This window comes from Colobus angolensis, unplaced genomic scaffold (assembly GCF_000951035.1).
Source record: "Colobus angolensis palliatus isolate OR3802 unplaced genomic scaffold, Cang.pa_1.0 Scaffold120, whole genome shotgun sequence".
NCBI classification, from domain to species: domain Eukaryota; kingdom Metazoa; phylum Chordata; class Mammalia; order Primates; family Cercopithecidae; genus Colobus; species Colobus angolensis.
This window is the reverse complement of record NW_012113142.1, coordinates 1,633,740-1,639,396: the sequence shown is the minus strand read 5'-3', so window position 1 is coordinate 1,639,396 and position 5,657 is coordinate 1,633,740.

The window sequence follows — 5,657 nt, the reverse complement described above, 5'->3', positions numbered from 1 at the left end:
TTTTTTGTATTTTTAGTAGAGACGGGGTTTCACCGTGGTCTCCATCTCCTGACCTTGTGATCCGCCCGCCTCGGCCTCCCAAAGTGCTGGGATTACAGGCGTGAGCCACCGCGCCCGGCCCCCAGCATCTTTTTTAGAGACAGTCTCCCACCGTCACACGGGCTGGCGTGCAGTCGTGAGATCTTCATGCACCACGCCAAAGTGTTGCAGCCTGGAACTCCTGGGCTCAAGGCATCTCCAGGAGCACACCACAAGCCTGGCTACTTTTTTTTTCTTTTTTGGTAGGCATGAAGTCTCGCTATGTTGCCCAGGCTGGTCTCAAACTCCTGAACTCAAGCCATCCTCCTGCGTTGGCCTCTCAAAGTACTGGGATTACAGGAGTGAGCCCCTGCGCCCGGCGCAGCCTCTTTACGTCTACTCCCTCGTGGGTTTGCTGTCCAGAGACCCACATCTGGAGCAGGGTGGTGAGTCAGAGCAGGTCCCAAACCTCGCTCCAGGGCTCAGCTCAGATGATGTGAGCCTGGAGCAGCACTTCTGGGCATAGTGGGCTCTGGCTGGCAGGACAGGGCAGGCTGGCCCAGATCTGGGGGTCTCTGCTGGGTGTTAGGAGATTTGTGGAGTCTTTGTGCTGCTTCTGGGGTGGAGGGGCAATTCCGGGCCTCTCCAGGCCTGTCCTGCCTTTTCTTTCTTTCTTTTTTTTTTTTTTTTTTTTGAGATGGAGTCTCGCTCTGTCACCCAGGCTGGAGTGCAGTGGCACGATCTCAGCTCCCTGTAACCTCTGCCTCTTGGGTTCAAGCGATTCTCACGCCTCAGCCTCCTGAACAGCTGGGATTATAGGCACCTGTCACCATGCCTGGCTAATTTTTGTATTTTTAGTAGAGTCAGGCTTTCTCCATGTTGGCCAGGCTGGTCTCAAATTCTGAGACAGGAGAATTGCCTGAACCCGGGAGGCGGAGGTTGCAGTGAGCCGAGATTGCACCACTGCAATCCAGCCTGGGCAACAGAGTGAGATAAGATCTCAAACAAACAAAAAGGCAGGACAGGCCTGTAGAGGCCTGGAACTGCCCCTCCACCCCAGGAGGGGTGTTGTCTGGGGCTTGCTGACCTCACAGTCTGTAAGATCAGGCAGCCCCTGGCTGCCCAGGAGTGAATTATTTCCAGGCGCCATCATCACTCCGGCTATAGAATCAACTCAGGGTTTGGCAGGTGCAGCTTTCAACTGCTCCATTGAAAGGGTGGAGAGAGAAGCAAAAGCTGCCCACACAAAGGTGACAGGAGACCCCAGAGCTGGGTCCAAAGAGCCTCTTAGTGATAGGGGAGAGCCACCGAGAGGAGGAGGGACAGGAGGGTTGGGGGAACTGGAGCTCCAGCCCAGGGACAGAGCCCCAGACCACCCAAGCCCTACGCCACCCTGGCAGAGCCCAAGGCAGGGCAGGGCAGGGATCAGGCTGGCCCCCCATACACCTCCCCACCCTTCCCACATGCACATACCAGGACCTTGGGGGTTGTGACAGTGCCAGAGGTCAGGGGTTGGCAGGGGAAGGAGGAGGGGAAGAAGCAGAATAGCAGAGGGATGTGGGTGAGACTGGGCTGGTCTCAGCCAGTCTGGCACTGGCCCTCAAAGCTCAGAATCCCTGATATGGGAGCTAAGCCCATACTGCCCTCCCAGGGAAGTTGCCCCCAGGGAATATGGGGAGACCGCTGAGTGTAGTTCCCCTGGGGCATGGAGGGCATATCAAGGCAATGGGAGGTAGGTGGGGAACAGCATCAGAGCTATAAGTGTGCCTGATCTGGCTGGGCATGGTGGCTCACCCCTGGAATCCCAACACTTTGGGAGGCTGAAGGGGGAGGATCACCTGAGGTCGGGAGTTCAAGACCAGCCTGGCCAATCTGGCAAAACCCCGTCTCTACTAAAAATACAAAAATTAGCTGGGTGTGGTGACGCATGCCTGTAATCCCAGCTACTCAGAGGTCGCAGTGAGCTGAGATCAGGCCACTACACTCCAGCCTGGGTGACAGAGCAAGACTTTCTCTCAGAAAAAAACAAAAAACAGGCTGGGCGCGGTGGCTCAAGCCTGTAATCCCAGCACTTTGGGAGGCGGAGACCGGGAGGATCACAAGGTCAGGAGATCGAGACCATCCTGCCTAACACAGTGAAACCCCGTCTCTACTAAAAAATACAAAAAACTAGCCGGGTGAGGTGGCGGGCGCCTGTAGTCCCAGCTACTTGGGAGGCTGAGGCAGGAGAATGGCGTAAACCTGGGAGGCAGAGCTTGCAGTGAGCTGAGATCTGGCCACTGTACTCCAGCCTGGGCGACAGCAGACTCTGTCTCAAAAACAAAAACAAAAAAAACAAACAAACAAAAACTGTCCCTGATCTGTAAATGTCTAGTGCAAATTAGAGAAAGGCACTGCAGGCTGGGCACACGGGCTCACACCTGTAATCCGAGCACTTGGGGACGCCGAGGTGGGAGATTTGCTTGACACCAGAAGTTAGAGAGCAGCCTGGGCAACATAGTGAGACCCCATCTCTGCCACACACACACAAAAAAAAGCCAGATGTGGGGGTGTGCACCTGCAGGAGGATCACCTGAGCCCAAGAGTTCAAGGCTGCAGTGAGTTACAATCACACTACTGCACTCCAGCCTGGGCGACAGAGCAAGACCTTGTCTCAAACAAACAAAATTTTTTAAAGAGAAAAGAAAAGGTGTTCCCCGCTGGGTGTGGTGGCTCACGCCTGTAATTCCAGCACTTTGGGAGGCCAAGGCAGGTGGATCATGAGATCAGGAGTTCAAGACCAGCCTGGCCAATATGGCCAGGCGTGGTGGTACATGCCTGTAGTCGCAGGTACTCGGAGGCTGAGGCAGAAGAATCGCTTGAACCCGGGAGGGAGAGGTTGCAGTGAGCTGAGATTATGCCATTGCACTCCAGCCTGGGCAACAGAGTGAGACTCTGTCTCAAAAAAAAAAAGAAAAAGAAAAGGCGTTCCCTCCATGCCTCAGTAAACTCATTCGTTTGGGCAGGTACCTTTCCCAGAAACTGGCTGGCCCAACCCCTCAGCTTACAGAGGGGAACTTGAGGCCCAACCAGGACTGCATTTAGCCAGGGTCACCCAGCAGGTCTGGGTGGAGGATGAGCAGGGTGCGTGCACTCCACCCCAAAGGGTGCACTGTTCTACCCATCAACCGATGTCCTGGGTGCCAGTGCTGAGGAGCCCAGGAATGGAGACCCATGCATGAGCAGTGATCATTCCATTCCTGGCACACTCCTCCTGGTCGAGACCTCTGGTTCTCTTTCGCTTTCCAACTCGCCAGGTGACTTTGGACCTCGCCGTGACCATCTAACTGTGCCTCTCAAGGGCGAGCCATATTTTCATGGGCTGCTTACAAGAGATAACTCTGCCAACCGCCAGTTGGTGCTGGGAGAGCTGGCAGTATGACAAATGCCGGGAATCCCTGGCTTGGCTGAGAAGGGACGGCTCTGGATCAATAACAGACTCGCGGGATGGCCTCGGGCAGGAGCACGAGGGTGGGAGAGCCTCCCTGACTGGCCTGCAAACAAAAAGCAAGTGTCCAGCCAGGGCTCCCTACTCTCAACCCAGGGAGAAAAGAGCACAGCTGGGGACCCTGGGAAAAACAGACTCCCTCTGGCCGGGGTTCCTAGAGCAAAATAGCCCCTCCTGCTCTTCTTCTCAGCTGGGTACAGCAGCTGCCCAGCCTAGGATGACAGTAATGGTATTAGCAGCAGACTCTGGCAGAAGGAAGTCTTCGCCCTCCCCGCCCACCGCCCCAGGACTGAACAAGGGGGCAGAGCCTGCCAGGAGGGATTGGGATTAAAGAATGAATCAAGGCCAGGCACAGTGGCTCATGCCTGTAGTCCCAGCGCTTTGGGAGGCTGAATCGGGAAGATTGCTTGAGGCCAGGAGTTCCAGACCAACCTAAGCAACATGGTGAGTTCCCATCTTTACCAAAAACGTTTTTAAAAATTAGCTAGGGCTAGGCGCAGTGGCTCACACCTATAATCCCAGCACTTTGGGAGGCTGAGGCAGGTGGTTCACCTGAGGTCAGGAGTTCGAGAACAGCCTGACCAACATGGTGAAACCCTGTCTCTACTAAAAATACAAAAATTAGCGAGACATGGTGGCAGGTACCTGTAGTCCCAGCTACTTGGGAGACTGAGGCAGGAGAATCTCTTGAACCTGGGAAGTAGAGGTTGCAGTGAACCAAGATCGTGTCATTGCAATCCAGCCTGGGCAACAAGAGTGAAACTCCATCTCAAAGAAAAAAAAATTTCTGGGCGTGGTGGCATGTGCTTATAGTCCCAGCTACTCAGGAAGCTAAGGCAGGAGGTTGAGGCTGCTGTGAGCTATGATCATACCACTGCACTCAGCCTGGGCAACATAGCGAGACCCTGGCTCTACTAAAATAAAAAATTATCTGGGTGTGGTGGTGCCTGCAGTCAAAGCTACTTGGGAGGCTGAGGCGGGAGAATCTCTTAAGCCCAGGAGTTCGAGGTTACAGTGAGCTATGGACATGCCACTGCACTCCAGCCTGGGTGATAGAGCAAGACCTTGTCTCTAAAAAAAATAAAGAATTGATCAAGGAGGCAGCAATAGCTCTGTGTTTAGGAAAAAGCCAGCCAGGTGAGGTGGCTCACACTTGTAATCCCAGCACTTTGGGAGGGCGAGACAGGCAGATCACCTGAGGTCAGGAGTTCGAGATCAGCCTGACCAACATGGTGAAACCCCATCTCTACTTGAAAATACAAAAAAATTAGCCAGGCGTGGTGGTGGACGCTCGTAATCACAGGTACTCAGGAGGCTGAGGCAGGAGAATTTCTTGAATCCGGGAGGCGGAGGTTGCCGTGAGTCGAGATAGCGCCATTAGTACTCCAGCCTGGGCGGCAGGGCAAGACTCCGTCTCAAAAAAAAAAAAAAAAAAAAAAACCAAAAACAAAAAAAGAACGGAAAAGGCCCTGGGCTGGGACCAGACCTTGGTTTGGGCCCGGTGCACCCCAGCGGAGACATGGGCTAGGGTGCAGCCTGGCCCTGGGCTCGGTTTCCATTCTGAGACTTCACTTCTGGGGAACCTCTGATTGTCAATTGGTGTCGTCAGTCCCATGCAGAGTGAATATCAAGGGGGAGTCATGAATATTGGAAGCTACCCAGGTCCCCTAACAATTGTAGGAAGACCAAAGTTCCAGGGGGACTCGAGGATATGTGGATATTTCTGTGCATGACCAACAAGGGCCTGGGTGAGAAAGGCCTTCAGTCTGGCCCCTGACCCCAGGTCAGGCACTGAGTAACCCCTTTTATCCCTATCTCGTTCTGCTCTCCATATGATGGGCTCCTCAAAGTCCTCTTAGGAATGGCTGGGAGCATCTATGTCTTCAGGCTGGCAGGACCACAGGATAAGGAGGTTGAAAACGTAATCAGGTGGATGGATGACAAAGAGGTCACTCCCACCGGGCACAGTGACTCACACCTGTAATCTAGCACTTTGGGAGGCCGAGGCAGGCGGATCGCCTGAGCTCAGCAGTTCAAGACCACCCTGGGCAACATGGTGAAACCCCATCTCTACCAGAATACAAAAAACTTAGCCAGGCATGGTGGTGGGCACCAGTAGTCCCAGCTACTCAGGAGGCTGAGGCATGAGAAT